This window comes from Mus musculus, chromosome 2, assembly GCF_000001635.26.
Source record: "Mus musculus strain C57BL/6J chromosome 2, GRCm38.p6 C57BL/6J".
NCBI classification, from domain to species: Eukaryota; Metazoa; Chordata; class Mammalia; order Rodentia; family Muridae; genus Mus; species Mus musculus.
The window spans coordinates 19,968,447-19,990,546 of NC_000068.7; the positions used below are offsets into that span (position 1 = coordinate 19,968,447).

At 39.9% G+C, this 22,100-nt stretch overlaps 1 protein-coding gene across 8 annotated transcripts in view; it reads left to right on the forward strand.

Annotated features, from left to right (window-relative positions):
* Etl4 (enhancer trap locus 4) overlaps window positions 1–22,100 on the forward strand; it is a 900,329-nt gene that overhangs the window by 58,240 nt on the left and 819,989 nt on the right. The gene's annotated exons all lie outside the window — the stretch shown is intronic.

Genomic DNA, 22,100 nt, shown 5'->3' on the forward strand with positions numbered 1-22,100 from the left:
TCTTAGACATCTAGATCATGTAAGAAAAGCTAATGTTTAAACAGCAGGATAAGCAGCTACCATCAAAATGGAGGGTATTTAAATTGAGAGGCACCGCTGCATAAACGACCTTCAAAACCATGACTGTAGATGACACCTAGTGAGGAGAAGGAGAGAAAGGAAGACCTGTGTTAACACTTTCACCAATGCAATCCACATCTGAGTTTGATTTGAGCTTGATTTTCCCAAGTGTGCTGTGAGGTCCCAGTTAGAACTCGCTTGTGTGGATATGTTTATGTTAACACATACTGGATATTTTGGTTTTTGAATAGTGAAGGTCTAACCAGTCTGAAATGGAGACACAGAGTAAATGGGTGACCCTGTCTCATCATTGTTTCCATCTCAAAGTTTTCTTCTAGCCCTAAGGATTATGTGCAGGTGAGATGCATATTTTGAGACGTCCATCAAGTTCTGGTTTTCTCAGTTAGTTCTAGATTGCCCTGCTTTCTTCCATTTGGCTGCCTGTTCATTGGCTTAACCATGGTCATGTGTCGGCTGAGGTTTTCCTGTGATTAATACAAGGCTGCTTGGACAAGAAAATCTTTGTTTTTTTAATTGAAACAGATAATTAATATAATCCTAGAATTCACAATAGTCATTCCATTGCTGCACACAGGAAACATTACAGGAGAGAACTCAGCCTTTCTAAAGCAGCAGAGTAAGGTCAGAGCAAGACGGCATAGTGTCATAACAGTATTCTTTAAGAATATTAGATCCAGCTAGACCTGAAGTTGTTAAGGGTTCCTTATGCCTTCTTCTCTTCCCTCCCCTACGTCTTTTCTTCCCTCCTCCCTCTCTTCCTCATTTGTGTTCCTTCCCTCCAATTCCATCTTCCTTCTTCTCTCTCCTCACTTTTTTCTCTCTTCCCTTTATTCCTTCATCTACTTTGTTCTTTCTTTTTACTTAGACTTTTTGGAATTGGCTATTTTTAGTTGGAATGGTTCTAATTACTTCTATGGCAGCTGATCCTTCAGATGGGTGCAAGGATATGTACAAATGGAAACACATTCACATGTGTATTTCACATGCTGTACTTTCTTCAGTGTTTCATATATGGTAACAATAGGACCTTTCTGGATGTTTTTCTGTAGCGTGTAGGCTATCCATGTAGAACCAGTTCTACGTGACTTGCACTGCTAGCCAAGACTGGAATAGGGATCCCTAGTGATTGAGAGCAATGGGAGTCCATTCTTTCTTCTCTCCAAATTTAGCATGGAAGACATACTAGGGAGATAAATAAGAACCCTTTTCCTCTGCTGGTAGGGAATATAGATTAGTTCATTCACGGTGAAAACCAGCCTGGTAGTTCCTCAGAAAATTTAAAAAACAGAGGTCCTATTCATACCACTCTGGAAGTATACATTAGAGACTGGAAGTCAGCCTACCACAGAGATGTTTGACCACCTATGTCCATTGCTGCACCATCAACTATGTCATATGGAATCAGCTGAAGTGTCCATCAGTAGTTGTATGGATAAAGAAAATGTGATATGCAAAGTTGAGGGGTTGTGGGGGGTTGAATTGGGGGTAGGAGAGGGGACCCTCCAGAATGCTCCAGAGATTTGGGAGGGGAAAGACTCTTCAGGACTCAAAGGGAGGGATCTTAGATGAAATGCCCTACGGTAGGGGAAGAACTTATAGAGCCCACCTCCAGCAGGAAGACAGGACATCAAATGAGGGAGAGAGGGGCTCATCCCACAGTCACAACTCTGACCCATAATAGTTCCTGCCTGAAAGAATTACAGGGATAGAAATGGAGAGGAGCCTGAGGAAAAGAAGGTCCAGAGACAGACCCAAAGTGGGATCCAGTTCAATGGGAGGTCCAAAGGCCTGACACTATTACTGAAGCTATGAAGTGCTCACAAAAAGGGACCTAGCATGACTGCACTCTGGAAGATCCAACAAGCAGCTGAAAAAGTGAGTTGCAGATATTTGCACCCAGCCAATGGACAGAAGCAGCTAACCCCTGTGGATGAATTAGGGAAAGCTGAAAGAAGCTGAGGAGGAGAGAAACCCTATAGGAAGAGCAGCAGTCTCAATTAACCTGGATCCCTGAGATCTCTCAGACACTGGACCACCAAACAGACAGCACACACCAGCTGATATGAGGCCCCCTACACACATACAGAAGAGGACTTCCAGGTCTGTGTTCATTCAGAGATGATGCTCCTATCCCTCAAAAGACTGGTGGCCCCAGCAATTTTAAGGGTCAGGTCGGGTGGAAGGTGGGGACATCCACATGAAGACAGGGCAGGGATGTGGAACAGTTGGAGGGTGTACCGGGATGGGGGTAATAAAATATGGAGTGTAAAAAAAATTAATTTTAAAAAGTATAATAAAAGTATGTCATTTTAGGAAAACAGATGTAACAAAGGCAATAACGTTTAATTAAATAATCCAGTCTTACAGGGAAAAAGACATATTTTTCTCTTATTTGTGGGATTTGTGGCATGAAGAAAAGGATATTAAATTAAAAGGGGACAACTGGGAAGAATGAGAGTAGAAAGGGACTAAGAAAAAGCAATAAGAGTAAATATGATCAAAGTGCACATCTACTTATGAAAATTGGGTAAACCTTTAACTCTGTAACATACACTTCAAGGTCTAATGAAAAATCAGGTGAATACTGAAATCATAAAGAAGAATACAAAATAGAGACAATACGAAAAGAGTCTAGAATTGTGTTATAGACAGGATAGGTCACTCTAAGGCAGTCATTTTCAAATGACACAAGACCAAAGACAGTACATGAGTCTCAGGTGGCCTACGGAAAGAGTGGAGGAGGAGGAAGTATCAGGATAAACACTTGGGAATGAGTTCCTAGTAACTTCCAGAAGGCTGGTGTGAGTGGAGCAGAGTGAGGTGGGCCATGATGAATCACACAAGGACTCTGGAAGAGTACAGAAGCTGTGACCACATACAACAGGAACTTCAGGTGTTCAGCTATGTAAACACTGTAAGACACCCAGGAACCACAGGAAACTGCAGGGTCAGGGTTTGTAAAAGATATAAGAGGTTTGGAGAGGGGTCAGTCTTGGTCATTTGTTCCTACAATATACCAGACACTAATGGTGGAGAATGAGCAGCAGCTGGCCAATCCATTCCTGCTTCTGTAGCAATGCTAAAGGAGATGCATTAGATGACCTTTCATAAAAGCCCATACTGGCAGTCCTGAAACTGTGGAGAGAGCAGGGGGAGAGAAGCACAGATTGCTCGGAGTTTCCAGTGACTTCCATTTGGCCTTACCTTCAGGCTATGGTTCATTATGACCACCACAGGAAACCTGAAAGTTGAGCTAAGTACCAAGTTGAAACTGTTTCCTGATATGTCACAGATGACACATAAATGCTGAGACATTCATGTTTATAGTGGCTCTTACTACCCACCTGGTTCAGAACACCACCCAACACCAGAGTCCACCATTATCTCAGCTTTCTTGCTTCTTCTACCGCTCACCTCTAAGCTGAGCATGCATGATGTGAGAAAACCAACCCAAAGAAGAAAAAGTTCCATGGCCTTTGAGTCTGGCATGTGTTAGGCATGAAATCCCCAGAGAGAAGGGGGTATTTCGTTTGGATACTCAACACTCGACTGTGGTGAACTGAGGGTTTCAACAGCCATCCAGTTACATTTGCTGTTAAAGACAAAGGAAAAAAGAAAGGGGAATAGAATTCAAATGTTGTGCTTGTGGATCACACACCTGTGCTGAGAGACATGGCTAGTGGTCACCTCATGGACACATGGAGCAATATATTTGTTAGTGTATTTTAGAATCACTACATTTCAGGGTATCTCTCTAAGTGACTTATTTTTTGTAAGCCTCTGTTGATAAATTATATTTATAAATGTCAATCCTGACATCTAAATAAATATCAGTAGTCAAATTACCATCTCTCATATTTAGACTAGTGTTCTAAGAACAATTTTTACCTGGCTGATATTTGAATATTTGGTTGGTGTGACTTTGTTCTTGTATATTCATTTTACTTTCAGAAGAAGTAGAAATGTCCATGGGACATACTTAAAGAAGTTATTTCCTTTTCTTGACCTATGTCAGGAAAGACTTCAGGGGCAAAAAATGGTAGTATTTGGGATAAAGCTGGGGGATGGATCATTTTCTGTAGAAAAGCAGAAGCAAAGCATCTCCTAGAAAAAGAAAGAAAACTTGAGCCAAGAGAGAGGCCATGAGACCTGCCTAGTATGTTTATGATGGAGGCCATGGACGAACTGGAAAGGCCAACCTTGGCAGTTAGGGCTTTAAAAACAGAGAGGCCTCTGTAGCTGTGGTTCCAGCTAATAACCATGTAGACCGCCAGATGGCCAGCTTTCCTGGGGCAGGATCAATTGCTACTTCTATGGTAGCACTTTTGTTTTGCTTTTAGTGTTGGCATGACTCCAGAGGAATATCCAAAACAAGACTAGAGGGTGAGACATAAGTAACCTTAGGATGAGCTGAACTGGGAGATTGGTAGATGACAGATATCCTTTGACCAGAGAAGTCATGAAGGAGGTAGTGTTAGTGGCAAAGGTGGAGTTTTCAAGAGCAAGACTGAGATTAACTGAGTTGGGGGTCATAGGCACATGGTGTCAGAGAAAGTGAGATATAAACCATCTCTCCTATGACACCACAAAGAAGTATGGAATGGGTGCTATGATGAAAGTAATTATGGGTGTCTATGCTGGCACTGTGTAACTTTTCATTAATACCACTATTAACAATATGCAATGTATTGCTCAAAATAAACAGAATCACAAAAGAGAAATTTATTTCAATGAACTGTTTTACAGGATTATAGAAGTGGTACAATCCAAACTCTATGGAATGAATGAGCCATTAGGCTGTAGCAGAAGAAAGAAGCTGTCTGCTATGAAAATTCTTGCTTGTGGCAGGTTCTATATAGTAAGGGCTACCACTGACTGACGATGTGAGGTTTATTCACATCATGGAAAGCTGCCTGCTTCATTAAATGTCATTAATTTAAATGTTCTTACCATTCAGAAGACATCCTTGGCAGATAAAACATTTGCCACCAAGCTTGCCGATCTGAGTTCAATCCATGGAACCCTCATAGAAGAAGAAAGAGAACCCACTTCACTAAGTCATTATCAAATCTCCACACATCCAGCCACATACTCTCACCCACCCATACTCTCACACAATAAATATGTAGATAAATAATTACATTTAATTTTCAAAATTGAAAAACTCAGAGAATTTCTACAATAATGCCTGATCAAATATCTGTGCACCATCATATAGCCAATTTGACATATAAAATTAACCATCACAACCCCCATAGGCTGAGCTAGGGAAAAGATAGGATTTTGAATTATTTTTCCATATTTTAGTATAGCTAGTTCTACTGTTAGTGGTGGAGGCATAAGGTACTGGGTTGGTACTGGGTGTTTAACAAACATGCAAATGAAGGCATGATAGAGTAAGTCTATAAGGCCAACTACTTGAGTATGTATTATCTGCCACTCTAGTTATTTCTATCATAGCGAGGAGGTTTGCGCTAACATAATCTCATATTGAGCTGCTTAGCATGTCTAACTCGAGTCCCTTCACCGTCTCAGGCATAAATTAGACATATTCAGAAACTGGTCACCAAGCCTTCAGATTGCGGATTGCCATGAAGAAAGTGGTGGCAAGCACCATCGAATGGTGGTTTTCCATGGTGTGTTGAGGAGCTCCCCCCCTGGTGAGAATCACTAAGGAACAGTCTGAGGGGTTTCAGCTGCTTCTTCTTCCATGCACCTTTAGAGCACTTTCAGAGAAAGGGACATGGTGTATTTTCCTGACAGGCAAAGCTTGTGAAGTTATTACTCATAGCTGTACCTGGTCCACAGGTAAATTGTGTCCCTGGAAAGTAAGATCTACCAGTGTGGGAGCATTCGTGGAGCCCACAGTGGTAAAAATAAATAAATAAATAAATAAATAAGTACTAGATTGCAGCATCATGAATTGGATGGCCAGGCACAGGGAGGTAGACATGGGGGGAAATTTGTCAGACAGTGGTTACGAATGGCAAGGGTAATGATAGGAAGCTATGCTTCCAGCTGTGTCTGCAAGCATAGGGAGGAAAAGCCAGCTCACGCTTAATTTTCTATCGTGCTTTAGATGTCCCATTATTCTGTATGAACATGAATACTGACTAAGGTCCACATGGTGCCATTTACCCCCTTACATTCCAGAAAGTGTGGGGCTCACATGTGTGCCCTGTTATTTATTATTTTTAATTTTCATTTAATTTTTCATGAGAATGCTTGTGTATGCATGTTCACATGCATATAGGCACATGTGAATATGGGAATATGTGCATGTACATGTACGTACATATGGAGACCAGAGAGCCGGGCAGTGGTGGCGCATGCCTTTCATCCCAGCACTTGGGAGGCAGAGGCAGGTGGATTTCTGAGTTCGAGGTCAGCCAGGTCTACAGAATGAGTTTCAGGACAGCCATAGCTGAGAAACCCTGTCTCAACAAACAAACAAACAAACAAACAAACAAACAAAGTATGGAAAAAACTTGGCAATTTGGCTAATATGGCGAGCCAGCTTGCATTGAAGATGTTTCCTCCTGAGAACTGAGATTATAATATGGATTATTGTCAGGCCACTGAGCTAGTTTTTATCTCTGCTGTTGTGATAAAAACTGACCAAGAGCAGCTTTTGGGAAGAAAGGGTTTGGTTTACACTTCCATGTTACAATACCTCATTGAGAGAATTCAAGATGGTTAACACAGAGGAAGTTGCTTGCTGACTCACTCTGGTCCTTCAGCTCACTCATTGGCTCATGCTTAGCACACAGTCCAGGTCCACCTGCCTAGGTACCGTGCTGCCCACAGTAGACTGGGTCTTCTTACATTAAACCATCAGCCCAGACAACCTTTTATAGACCTGACAACAGGTCAATCTAATCTGAGCAGTTCTTCACTTGAGACTCTTTCAGATAACTGGTTGGTTCTGTCAGCTTGACAGCAGAAGATTAAGCCAATTAGGACAGTCACCATGCCCATTGAGTATTTATAAGTATGCTGGAAAGCCAAACCCTGGTCTTCACACTTTCCAAGGCAAGAGCTTGACCAAGTGTGCTACCCTTCCTGCCCCATATGTGCTTTCTCTACCTAATGCAGCCATAACACATAGCTGTTGGGAATTGTTCCTGCTGCTCTAGGACAGGATCTGTGAAGATGGCAGGAAAGAAGTTAAAAAAAAAACTGCCCATTTGGAGCAGGAAAAGTGAAAGACTGTAGGCCAAGAAGATAAAGCAGTTTGGAAGACTACCAAGCCTTTGAAACCACCAGGAAGGAAGTAGAGTCAGTACCTGGCCCAGAGGAGCATCTTGACTCCTAAGAATATCTCATTCAAAAAACACTCTGGAGCATGTGTAGTTCTTATCTCCCCAGGTCAGAATGTTATCAGGAGAGCTGGCAAGAAAACAGACATCTGTACCACAGAGAAGAAAGTAGCTGGAAGCAAGACTTCAGATGACAGGCCTGGGGAATGCAAGAGCAATGGTGCTAATGAAGAAGGAAGGTGTATGGGTGCTTTATTGTAGAATTTGGAGAAAGATGGTGAGGCAGTGTTTATTTCCTGATCAGACTAAAGTGACAGAATCTCGGGCCAATGATAAAAATGGGGGTCATTAGAACATGTTTAGTAGATATAGAACAGCTCAACAACACAGTTACAAAGGAAGATCTTTGCTGGGGCCAGATATGCCAGGATTGGGGTATATATATCATCTACATCCTGACCTTGTAGATGGGAGCTAGGAAAGCATACAACTCACTGTGAGGGAATACAGATAGATCTCAAAGGCTCACTAATATGTAGTTGGTTAAACTAAGGTGTATGTGTATTCAAAGGAGTTGATAAGCTTATAAAGGTTTAGGGAACACTAAGTGGATTTCTTTCAAAGCTTGATACAAAATTAGGCAGCTCCTTTGCAGAAGCTGGGTACCCTCTTTCTCGCAACCAGAGCCCTAGCCAACATGTGGTCAATCAAATTCCCTGCATCAAAATATAACTAGACACTTTGCCCCTTCTTAGAATTAGGAACAAAACGCCCATGGAAGGAGTTACAGAGACAAAGTTTGGAGCTGTGGCAAAAGGATGGACCATCTAGAGACTGCCATATCCAGGGATCCATCCCATAATCAGCTTCCAAACGCTGACACCATTGCATACACTAGCAAGATTTTGCTGAAAGGACCCTGATATTGCTGTCTCTTGTGAGACTATGCCGGGGCCTAGCAAACACAGAAGAGGATGCTCACAGTCAGCTATTGGATGGATCACAGGGACCCCAATGGAGGAGCTAGAGAAAGTACCCAAGGAGCTAAAGGGATCTGCTACCCTATAGGTGGAATAACAACATAAACTAACCAGTACCCCGGAGCTCTTGTCTCTAGCTGCATATGTATCAAAAGATGGCTTAGTCGGCCATCAATGGAAAGAGAGGCCCATTGGACTTGCAAACTTTATATGCCCCAGTACAGGGGAACGCCAGGGCCAAAAAGGGGGAGTGGGTGGGTAAGGGAGTGGGGGGTGGGTATGGGGAACTTTTGGGATAGCATTGGAAATGTAAACGAGGAAAATACCTAGTAAAAAATTAAAAAAAAAAAAGATTGTAGAAAGACAAACAAACAAACAAAAAACCCACAAAATATAACTAGACCTTAAATCATTTTTTTTTGTTTGTTTTATCCTTTTTGAGGTAGTAGGGCTGTAGAGGACTGCACTCAGAGTCTAGTGCACACAAGGTAAACACTCTTTCAATGGGATATATCCCCTGTTATGCTGGTTTACAATGAGAGGCATCACCCTTGGAGTAATTGTTATGCTTGTTATATACCTGTATTCCCCAGTGAAGCCTGCCACCAAGGCCTTGCTTCAAAATCTCAGCAGGTAGCTGTTGAGGACCACTCTCTAGTAAACTCCCATACCTTCTTTTGTTGCTTTCTTCTGTAAATGTTCTGTTTACTCTTGACAACTTTATGCCTCTCAAGTTGTCACATTTTTGTAGTAAAAAAAAAATTATGCGAATATTTTCCAAGGATTTTTTTCAGGAGCTAGCACATGCCCAGCGCAAGCATGTAGTCAAGGAACAGCTCTTGAGGAAATGAATGAAGAATTAGCTAATTTTCTTACACCCTCAGCATATAGTTGTGTTTGGACCCTTTGTTCATGCTGTGCATGTTGCAGATGTTTCCTCCTCTTTTTGGTGCACATCTGAGGTCATGCTACCACTGCTGTAGCAGTGTCAGCAGCTATCTGACCCCTCTGTTCTTCATGCCATTAGAGCAGGAAACTCTGATTTTTGTCACCCTTTTGCTCTAAATCCTGAGTAGATTCAATATCCAGAAAAGCAATCTGTCCAGCATCCAAGCTTTGTGGCCCCCAAACCCCTCACTTGCAGTGAGTTGTACTATGTGGGAACTAAAAGGGGGCCCAGGGGAAAGAGAGGGAGGAAAAGACTCATGCCCAGCCAGAGTTCCACCTATGCTCTGGTCAGGTGCATGTGGAAGGGCTGCCAGACTCTTTCCACTCAGCCCCAGGTGGACATCCAAGCCTCTGACCCACTCTTCGGGGGGTAGACAAGGGGCAGCCCAACCTGGGAGTCCCAGGACTACTATCCTAAAGCCCCAGGGTTATAGGAGAGAGAGAAGGGGGAAGAGAGGTTCCCACGCCGGCAAGAGTGAGCACAGTGGATCTTGACTGGAGCACAGGAAGGCCTTCCATCGAGAGATTAAAAATAGCTCATTAGGAGAAAGCCTATCTCATCCTTCAAGCGCAGTGGGCCTTGATGAGCAGAGACTCTCTTTGGTTTTAGAGCTTTATTATAGAAATGTAGGGAGAAAGAGAGAAGGTAGAAAGAGAGAGAGGGGGAGAGAGGAGAGAAAGGAGAGAGAGGAGAGAGAAAGGAGAGGGGAAGGGAGAGAGGAGAGAAAGGAGAGAGAGGGGGAAAGGCTAAAGAGAAAGAGAGAGTAAGAGGGGAGAGTGAGAGGAGAGGAGAGAGAAGACAGAGAGGAGTGAGAGAAGTGAGAGGTAAGAGAGAGATGAAGAGGGGGCTAACAGCCCCTTTTATGGTCTTTACTGTTGCTAGGTAACTGGGGAGGAGTTTAGCCTGAAGGTCAGAAGCTTGGGACATTGCCTACCCTACATGACTTCTACCCATGTTTCTCTTGTGGGGGTTGGTAACTTAGGCAGGAGCCAGAGTTCCAGGAGCATGAGGGAATGCCTACAGTGTCATATAGGTGAATTATCACCCTTCCAGGGTTCAGACCGCAGCTCAACTGGAGACCAGCCTGTCTGTGCATAGCCCAATGCCCCACAGTACTATCCCTTATTACAGGCACACACTTGCATCAAAGTTCTTGACCTTTGTTGGTGTGTTCTCACATATGATATTGCTGCTTTTGTTAGGATGCATTTCCAGAAGTGGAGAATTAGTGTCTTTAGCAATGTATTTTTCAGCTTCTTTTCAGTTATTCATCTCCTAGACACATCTTAATTCAACCCAATAAAGTGATTATGGTCCCACAGTCCCCATTTCATCTGTCACCCAACCCTTTCTGAACTTCTTTCTTTGTTCTCTTAGTCTTTATGTCAGTTGATAACTTGGCATTATCTCTGATTTCAAATTGTTTGTCTTTGAATTTCTCCAGACTCACTCTCTCTTGGCCATCCCCATCTCCATCTCTCCATTCTTTTGTACTGGGGCCATTTCTGAATGTTAGAGTTCCTTGATATTGGTTCTCTGTTCTTCCCTTGATATTCTTCTTTTTCACATGTTCTTTGCACACCCATGGCTTCTTTAATCATTTGCAAAGAGATGTCATTCAAGTTGAAAGTCATTCTGGTCAGTTTTGTGAAGGATGGACAGATATGGACAGATATTTTCTATGGTTTCTCCCAGAACTCAACTTGACCTTCCATTTTATCTGCTATGTACTCAACCTATCACTTCCCAACCTCTTCCTAGAGTTCTTCCCTAGAACTGCTTTTCTTCTGATCTTGTCCGTCTTTCTCTCATTCATTTATTCATTCTCTCTCTCTCTCTCTCTCTCTCTCTCTCTCTCTCTCTCTCTCTCTCCCTCTTCCATTCTTTCTATTTCTTAAACCTTCTGTCTTGCTTTGGCTTCCTTATTTCCAGTTCCACCCTTCAGAAGCACCCAGGCTATCACCATTAATTTCCAGGGTTTTCAGAATCCTTGTTTGAGTTGCTTTCCAGGCCTCTATTCTCACCTTTCATCTAATTCAAGAGGCCAGCTGTTATCTTTCTAAGATGAAAATCTGACCAAGGAATTCTCTTGTGTATTGTGTTCATCAATTCTAAACTCACTGGCTTCATCTACAGAATTCTTTGACACTTATCTCAACCTTTACCTCCTCTGCTCAACAATAGCTTGCAGACTGTACCTGGCTTGAAATACACTCATTGAATCAGTGAATACATAAATCAGGGCTTGACAGAGGGTGTGACTGATTAACTCAGTTACAAATATAGGCATGTTTCTTTAGCTGCATCTTATCGGAATGTGGCTGCTTATTTTATTTTGTGTTATCATTGATGAGGTCAAATGCTTTCTTAGCCTGAAGAAATGCAAAGTTCATCAGCAGATATGTGCCTGGCCCTTTCTCCTCAAGCTATGCTGGCCATGCACTGTTCTCCACAATACTGGGCATGTGATCCTATGCACTAGAACATATGTATGGTTTGGGAAGTTTATTCAGTCACACAAAATGATAATGCAGAACAATGTGAATTATACATGCTGAAGAATTTGGAAATGTATGCTGAAAACTCATCCTCTAAGGTTTGAATTCCCCAATCATGAGGCATGAAACCAATACAGTAGCTCTTGTGCATTTAACTTGAAAGAAGTGATTACATCCATGGCCCCATGAGCTTCCACTTGGAATGGAAAATACTTGAATTTTATCCTGTTTTATTATGAGTGAAGGGCTTAAATTGTGATGGCAGCAAGTGATTTTGAAAGTCAAAAAAATGTCTTCGGGTTCAGCAGATCTTATTACAGAAACCTGTGAAGATATAAATTTATCCTGCTGGTGTTTATAACTATATTGAGTCATCCCCAGAGGTTTCTTGTTAGGTTGCTTGACTTAAAGATATCTCTGACTAATTATGAGTAATGGAACCTCGAAAAGAGAATGTTCAGGATTGAATTTTCAGAATACTGAGATGGGGAGACACAATCAGACATTTTTTTTTTTACCATCTGTTGGTTTAAAATATTTTGGAGAAAGTTATTCTTATAGTCCTTGTATCTTACAGTTTATTTTGTTTTGCAGTGTGTGTGTGTGTGTGTGTGTGTGTGTGTGTGTGTGTGTGTGTGAATGTGGAGATCCTGGGTCAACATGCAGTGTTGCTTCTTAAGAGCTATCCACATTGCTTTGGGGCTTGCTGATTCAGCTATCAAGTGAGTCCTAGGCATCTACTTGTCTTTATCTCCTCAGCCCTAGACTTTCATGTGAGCCAGCATGCCTGACTTTTCATGTGAATGCTGACCAGCCTCAGGTTCTAATACCTGTGTACAAAGCATGTTACCAACTGAGCCATCCTCCCAGGTCTTTGTGTTGCTATTGATAATAGAATGGGTGCCTCCCCTGTAGAGCCACCTCTTTTTCAGGCTAAATGCTATACGTAAGCAGTAAGCAGTATGTGGTCATTGATAAGCCCTTGAACCAGTGGATTGGGCATACATTTTCACACTGGTTCAATTATCCTGTGGTTCATGTCAAGTCCAAAGTAGTTTACATATAAAAGCAGAATGAATTTCACTATAAACATTTCCATTGATTCCCAGAATCTTATAGCATTATTAATAAGATAGAAATAGTATGTTATATGGTGAGTTACTTAATTTAAATATTATTATATTTGTCTATATTTTGCTGCTTTTTCTTTTTTTTTTTTTTTGGTTTTTTAAGACAGGGGTTCTCTGTGTAGTCCTGGCTGTCCTGGAACTCACCTTGTAGACCAGGCTAGCCTCCAACTCAGAAATCTGCCTGCCTCTGCCTCCCAAGTGCTGGGATTAAAGGCATGCACCACCACCACCCAGCTAAATTTTGTTTCCTAAGACTTCATATTTATTTTACTTATGGTTTGGGTTCTTTTATATTTGCCTTTAAATGTTTTTATTCTATATTAATGTAGAAAGCAATGGGTTTCATTATAACAGTTTATGAATGGCACAGATCTACATGTTCTTTGATGGTATTCACCCTTGTTTACTCTTTCTTCTTTCCCTCCCTACCCTCATTCCCATTTGTCCTTTCCTCCTTCCCAGTAGTGTCCCTTCTTTCCTTTTGCTTCTTTGAGAAACTATCTTTTATAACTCTTCAAGATTTTGAAGCAAAGTATTTTTTTATCATACTCACCACAACTCCTCTTAACTCCAAGATTCACCTCCATCTCTCTACCCCCAGCTATGTATCATACATATTTATATATTCTAGAGTCCAATTCATGTTGCCCTTATATTCCTAGGTGTGCCACCATCGATTGGAGTCACACTTCTAATGAAAACTGACTCCTTTTCCTTAAAGCCATGAACTGTTCAAAATTCCTCAGTTATTAGTGGGAGCTCATGAATGCTTTCCTCCTTGATGCTGGAATGCAGACTGGCTTGATCTTGTGCAGGGCTTGTGCAGGTGGCCACAGCTGCTGTGAGGTTAAGAGTGTTTCAGTCCTGTCTTTATTCAGAAACAAAAAAAAAATGTTTTGCTGACCCTCTCTGACCTCTGGCTCCTACAGTCTTTTTAACCCTTCTTCTGCAGTGGTATTTGAGCTTTTGGGTTGTTATAGCTCACTGTGTCTGAACACACCACCCACTTTCATTTCCATTGATTCTCTCTGTATTTGAACCATCTCTGAGTTTTTGCATTAACCACCATGCACTATACAAATAAATTCCTTTGATGAGCTCTTAAAGCTATACAAATCTATAGGTGTAAAAACAGGAATTTATAAGGCACTTTGATTCTATGTCCATTTAGCAGGACATAACAGTAATAGATTTACTCCTGAGAGCCTATGGGTCTCCAAAGATGGGGTACTCCCAGTAGCCTGGCTAGCACCTTCCAGTACTACGAAAGGAAGGAGAGAGGAAGCTTCCTGGTCAGTAGCAAATTGATTTCTCCTTATCTTATGACCAATACATGTAGTATCTTCAGCAGTAGGGTTTTGCCATTAACATTCTGGTAGTCAAACAAGAACAACATTAATGCATGCTTTAGAATCTTACCAACTCTTTTCTAGAGCAGAAGTCACTAAATGGGGTATTTCTTAGTGCCTGATGTAGGTTAAGTTTTTTATTTACAGTCATATGGAAAATTTATACTTTGAATTGTATAATAATTGGATACTGAAGGGTTATATCTGAAACATTGACTATCTTTAAACACCTTGACATAGCCTCCAGTTAAAATAAACACATGTGACATTTCTTTTTATTTCTATTAGCTGAAAGTTAAGAAGCATGTTGTAATTTTCTGGTGTCATGTTATATTGGGCTTTCTCAATTTCCCTTAGGTGTTTTGTTTGAATATGTTTATTTTGAAGTAACATTTTCTGTTATATAAAAATATTAGCTATGACGTGTTACTAATGAATGTAAACATAATGGAGAAATATTTTATCAACTCTTAAATATGATGTTTTATTCAGTGCCTTTGGATTGACTTTTAAGAAATAATATTATTACAAGCTCAATGAAACGACTCTTAACCAATTGCCTTCTGTGAGTCAGCCCTGGGCTGAGCTATGTGCATTATATGGGTATATTAGTTAGGGTTCTCTAGAGTCACAGAACTTATGGATAGTCTCTATATAGTAAAGGAATTTACTGATGACTTACAGTCTGCAGTCCAATTCCCAACAATGGTTCAGTAGTAGCTGTGAATGGAAGTCCAAGGATCTAGCAGTTACTCAGTCCCACACGGCAAGCAGGCGAGGGAGCAAGAGCTGATGTAGAGGCCATGGAGGGATGTTCTTTACTGGCTTGCCTCCCCTGGCTTGCTCAGCCTGCTTTCTTATAGAACCAAGACTACCAGCTGAGAGATGGTCCCACCCACAAGAGGCCTTTCCCCCTTGATCACTAATTGAGAAAATGCCTTACAGTTGGATCTCATGGAAGCATTTCCTCAACTGAAGCTCCTTTCTCTGTGATAACTCCAGCTGTGTCAAGTTGACATACTTTTAAGAAATAATATTATCACAAACTCAATTAAACGACTCTTAACCAATTGTCTTCTGTGAGTCAGCCCTGTGCTGAGCTATGTGCATTATAACGGCCTTCTCATTTAAGACCTATAAGAGACCAATGGAGAATTTTCATCTGTGATTTATCTAGAGGGAAGCTAAGGCACAGGGAATCTGAGTCCCCATCTGAAAGGCCACAAAAGCAGTAATTACTAGATTTGGGATCTCAGCCTTTTGAGACGAGCCGCAGGTGCACCCTACATTTTTCTTTGGGTTTTTGTTTTGTTTTGTTTTGTTTTAGTTTCAAGTTGTATTTATATGGAATGAATTACTATATCAACAAAAGAGCTGAAACCTAAAAATAATGTTAAAGTAGTAATGTTAAAGTAGTGTTCTGTTCTCAGAACAATAATTATTCCATATATTAGAGACAAAGATGAAAGGCTACAACCCTCCACATTCACATATTTACAAACACTTCCCCTCTAAGCTTCCTGGGCTCTCAGTTGCCTATGCTTAGCTATTACTGCTCCACAAGGCACAGGACCTCCCAGTGCCCGTCACTTTCTACTCCCACAGTGCCATCTCTATGGACCCCGATGGGCTCTAGTGCTCCAGCTTAATGAATTTTATTTTCAGTGTAAGACCAAATCTCTGGATAAAAAGATTTCTGTGCTTATTTTTCTCTAATAAAAGTTTCAGATTTGAAAAAGAATTGTGTCAATAGAGGCATCAAACTCAAAAAGAGGAAGTATTAGTGTCTCTGGTTATAATAGCATGTCCTTTATCATAACTTAGCTATGTTAAAAGGCAGCATCCTGCTGGGCCTGGTGTTCCAGTCCTATAATTTCATCTACTTGAGAGATAGGAGAATTATAAGTTCAAATCCAGCCTGATCATCTAAAAAATAAAAAGTTAAAAAAAAAAGAATCTGGACAAATAGATCAGTGGAGGTTAAGTACAAGGCCCTACATTCAACCCTCAGTACTACAAAAGAATGTGGGGTGGCATGAGTTTAGATATGCATCAGGTGTTTGTACCTCAAAATTCTCACAACTACTAAACTAGTTGATAACAGAAGTAAATTGAGAGCTTTCTACTGTGACACGCTGTGTCTGTTTGGCCATCTTCAGCCAAACATTTGGTTGAGAATGCAATCTAAAGTTGAGTGGCTGCCAATCTGCTTCTTGGTTGGTAAGGGCATTAGTTCTAGAAATCAAACAAGGAAATGGGTTTGGGGATTTGTTTCCTATGTGTGTTTGGTGGATGAAATTCCTGCAATATAATTAGGATATCTTGGGACAGGACTCCTACTGTATTGAGCTAGAATTATCCACACTTTGACCTTCTAGATGAACACTGGAGATAGCATATTCATAATTTTAAAAATGCCCTGTGTCCAAAATCCAAACTAACTGAATAGTTAGCAAAAATAATTAAGAGTTTTTGCACCAACAGTCCACCTACCATGTCCCAACGTGTCTATTTTCAGAACATAAAGAAAAGCACAACTTTAGCTTGTCCAGATTTTCACTTTTTAACTCCATGCTTGGAGCCTGATACCTCTAAACCTCTCCTATTCATGACAAATTCTTACTTGGCTGCAGGACTCAGCCCACAAATAACTTATCTGTGAGTTCTCCACTACTCTCTAATGTTCCCTCCACCCTGTCCTTGTTAGTGTTAACTCCTCCATACTGACTCTTCTACATTACTAATGATGGCCCTATCTCATTATCCTCTCTACCTTCTGTCAGCCCAGAGGGAGGAGCTGTCAGTTTTCCAACTTAGAATCATCAAGGTCTAATACACTACCTGGCCTTTAAGAGACACCCAAGGCTTATTAAAGACATGAGTATACAACAAGGTTTAGACAAAGTATGTAGGGAGCTGTGTGTGCAATTTAGGAGAAGAAAGGGAAATGATTTTCTCTAGGACTCTAAAGAAAGTTATCTTACAGTAACTATTCTATGTTCCAAAAGGAAATATAATGGCTATTCACAGTGTTCTTCCTGGTATGATATCCCCCATAGACAGAATCTCTTTGTGCTGAACCCAAAGCCTAGCAAGTTCTCTCTGGGAATCTCTCTGTCATTACTCCTTATAGTCTGGCAGATAAACAATCTGGTCTTCCTTTTTAAATTATTTTTTAATATTTATCTATTTATTTATTTATTTACTTACTTACTCTTATCTATGGGTGTAAGAATACATATTTAGAATGATATTAGGAATGATGCTGGTCTAGTAAAGTGACAGTACTAGGTTCTCACTAAGGTCCACGACTTCACTAGCTGGGCAGTCTTCTAGGTTTCCAGTAACAGGCATAATTTTCTTCCTGTTGTATATTTAAGCCCAATTAGATAATTGGTGGTTAATACCAAGATATGAGCGCCAACACTGCAGCTTCAGGTGTATCTTACCATGCTGGTCTTCATTGTGGTTGATAGGTATCACAGCTAAGTATAACTATTGATTTCTTTATTTCCCTGGCAGCTTGCATAGCACCTTCTAATGTTATGAGCATTAGTTCTTAGGAAGGACACTTTTAGGTTATATTCAGTTCAAATCCTTTGAGGCCAATGTCTAAAGTACATGATGTCTTCAGAAACAGGGATTTACCTTTTACAATAAGAGACAACCAAGGGCACCATAAATAGCCTACTTAGTTTTGCAAGTCTCTTGAATTCCCCTTATATATTGGGAAGGTAACCCAGACCCAGAAAAACAAACATTGAGTGTTCTCTCTCATCTGTGGTTACTAGCTCCAAATCTTCAAATGTGAGACTAGACCCTAGGGTCACCTAGGAAGCCCAGAAAGTAAAAAGGGAGCATGATGGAGTAAGGAAGGAGGAAGTACTAGACAAGCAACTAGCAGGATAAAGATGGTGTACAGGGGTTGGGAGAAGGAGCAGGGCTTTAACTGAGATGGAGGAAGGGAGGTCAATACAGAAGGAGGAGGAGGAAAAGGGGACAAATAAAGACAAAGATACTTGAAAAAGTCATAAGGAATTGTATAATTTTATATGTACCTAAAATCATATGTAGCAACATAAGTATATACACATGCACACACACACACACACACACACACATTTTAAATGAAGTGACACCACTTCATTTGGTCTGACAGAGCCATAGACCATCTAACCAAAACTCATCTCCAGATGTGGGAAATCCTTTCAAGTTTTTGGTCTAGTGATAGCGATTCACAGGCACAACATAAGAATTTCAACTTCTTCAGGTCTTTGGCAATACTTTCAAATTAAAATATCATAGCAGTCATCCTAGTGAGTGTGAGGTGATATCTCACTCAAGTTTTGATTGTCATTTCCACAGTGATTAGTCATGTCAAGTGTCTTTACATCCTGTTAGCCCTTTGCGTGGAAAACTATCTAGTTAAATCCTTTATCCACTTCTGAATCCAGTTACAAGGTTTTTTATGGTGGTGTAAAGAGTTCTCACTTATCTCTTTTAGATGCAAATTCCTCAAAGATAAACTTGCAGTTTGCAAGTATATTCTCCAATTCTGTGGGTTGACCTTTCCTCTGTTGATGGTATCTTTATATATAGATATAGATATATAGATATATTGGTATATATTTGATATTTATATTATATGTGATATATTTATATATAGGATATATATATATAACTTTTATAAATTCCATTTTTAAAATTTTTTTTCTTTTGGTCATATGTGTATAAGAGGTCATTGCTAAATCCATTGCCTTATGTTTTATTCTAAGAGATTTATAGTTTTAGCTTTTATGGTTTGGTCTTTCATTTATGTTGAATTCATATTTATAGTGTTAGGTAGCATTTTCAGTTTTCTTCACTTTCACATAAAGGAAAATGCCTTTTTCCAGCTTTCCTAGAACCCTCACTTGGAAGGGCTGCTGCACAATGACCCTGGCCCCATTCTTGACTCTCTAGCAAGAGCTTATCCCTGAATTCTCCTCTAATTCACTGGTACACAGATCAGTCTTTCTGCTAGCATCTTATTGTTTTGATTACTGTCCCTTGGTAAGAATTTTGGGGACCAGGAAATATGAGCCCTCTCTTTAACTTTGTTCTTTTCAAAAATTGTGTTTGCAAACTGGACTCTTTTAAGGTTCCACACATTTTAGAATAAGTTTCTGGAAAATGTCATTTTTTTAAAAAATAAAGATTACATTAAACCTACAGATCACTTTGGGTAGTATTGGTACTAACTATTGGTATCATGTCCTTGAACCTGTATGTGTTTTAATATATTTATATAACTCCAATTTCTTTTAGGATTATTTTGTAGTTTTCATGGTGTAAATTTCATCCCTCTTTGGTTAATTTAATCTCTCACTTTGTTCTTGTCAGTATTGCTATATGTGGGATTTGTGTTTTGGTTCTCTTTTCAGGTTGTTTATTTTTAGTATGTCGAAGTGTCAATGATATTTTATGCTTTCTTTGTATCTGATGAATTTGTGAAATGCTTGTATCCTAACATTTTGTGAGTGTGAAGCTACCTACAATATTAAATTTGGACAGAGAACATGTTACTTTGCTTCTGATTTTGGTGCTTTTTTAATTCTTTTTTTGCCCAGGCACTCTGGGTAAGAACTCAGGCGTTGCAGTGATGTGATTGTCCTGATACTGTGCTGTGAAGTCAGCTTCATTGCCTTTTTCCTGACAGAGAGGCTTCCATTTGTCACCATTGTGCATGAGGTTCACTATATGTTTTTCACATACCCACTTGTCTGAGGGAACTAGATTCTTTTTTTTTAGTGTGAAGTTGATATTTTTAAAATAATTCCATATTTCAACATGTAACAGTGCTATCTAACTCATGAGGCTTGTTCACGGATCTTTTGTTTCCTGTGTTTCAGATGATTTTGAGCAAAATGTCCTACATTTGTGCCTAGCTAGTTGTTTGTGGAAAACCCTTCACAAAGTGGCATTTGTATATGCTTTAAAATCAGCAGTATGCTGCTCCATTCACACCATACTCTAATGTGTGAAGGGAACAAGACATTTCAGTGGCACTTGGGAAAAGGAAGCGGAAATCATTTCCCTGATTTCACAGCATTTTCTCAATTCATTTCTTTTATTTGCCACATATTCCGTGGAGATGTTTTATAGAAGATGACTTATTTACTCTAGTTTGATTTATTCTGAACACTCTTCTCTCTTTTCAGTTTAAAGACATCTCAACTCAATGCCTAGACTCTCTTGTGTGTCCAATAAATAGACATCTTCATACTAAATCACAAGGATGTGATATTGAAGCTTTTGCATGTGTAGCTACCAAAGGCCCACATATTAAGGTTTCATTCCATGGTGGTATCTATGGAAGGTTATCTTCAGAACCTGGTGCCTACTGGGAAGTACTTAGATTACTGGGAGTGTGCCTTTGATGGAGACTATGGGATCCATTGTCTTACTCTTTTGCTTCTTGGCTTAAGATAGAAATGTTTTTACTGTACCATGCTGTACCACTTTCTGAGCTTTTTGTTCTTTTGTGGATCAGGTTCTCTTTCAGCTATGTAACAAGAATATTAGGCCAAGAAAGCTTATTATGGTACAATGCATGCATTTGATGATGTAAGTAACCCTCTATCCTACTTAGCATTAACTATCAACTTGACACAGCTTATTGTCATAGGAGAAGAGACTTTCAATTGAAGAGTTTCCTAGATTCAATAATAGGAGACTTTAAGAACAACATAAATAATTCCCTTAAAGAAATACAGGAGGGGACAGGTAAACAACTAAATCACATAAAGAGGAAACACAAAAAATCCCTTAAAGAATTAAAGGAAAGCACAACCAAAAAGATGAAGGAATTGAATAAAACCATCCAGGATGTAAAAATAGACGTACAAACAATAAAGAAAGCACAAAGGGAGAAACTCTGAAGATAGAAAACCTAGGAAAGAAATCAGGAGTCATAGATGTGAGCATCAGCAACAGAATACAAGAGATGGAAGAGAGATTCTCAGGTGCAGAAGATTGCATAGAAAACATTGACACAACAATCGAAGAAAACACAAAATGCAAAAAGCTCCTAACCCAAAACATCTAAGAAATCCAAAACACACTGAGAAGACCAAACCTAAGGATAATAAGTATAGATGAGAAGAAAGATTTCTAACTTAAAGGGACAGTAAATATCTTCAACAAAATTATAAAAGAAAACTTCTGTAACCTAAAGAAAGAGATGCCCATGAACATACAAGAAGCCTACTGAACTCGAAATACTTTGGACCAGAAAAGAAATTCCTCCAGTCACATAACAGTCAAAACACCAAATGCACAAAACCAAGAAAGAATATTAAAAGCAGTAAGGGAAAAAGCTCAAGCAACATATAAAGGCAGACCTATCAGAATTACACCAGATTTCTTGCCAGAGATGATGAAAGCCAGAAGAGCCTGGACAGATGTCATACAGACCCTAAGAGAACACAAATGCCAGCCCAGGCTACAATACCCAGCAAAACTTTTAATTACCAGAGATGGAGAAACCAAAGTATTCCATGACAAAACCAAATTTACACAATATCTTTCCATGAATGCAGCCCTTCAAAGGATAATAAAGAGAAAAGTCCAACACAAGGAGGGAAATGACACCCTAGAAAAAGCAAGAAAGTAATCTGTCAACAATCCTAAAAGAAGATAGCAAAATGAACAAAATCCCAAGTCTAACAACAAAAATAACAGGAAGTAACAATTACTTTTCCTTAATATCTCTTAATATCATGGACTCAATTCCCCATTAAAAAGACATAGTTCAACATACTGGTTACATAAAAAGGACCCAACATCTTGCAGCATACAGGAAAACCACTTTAA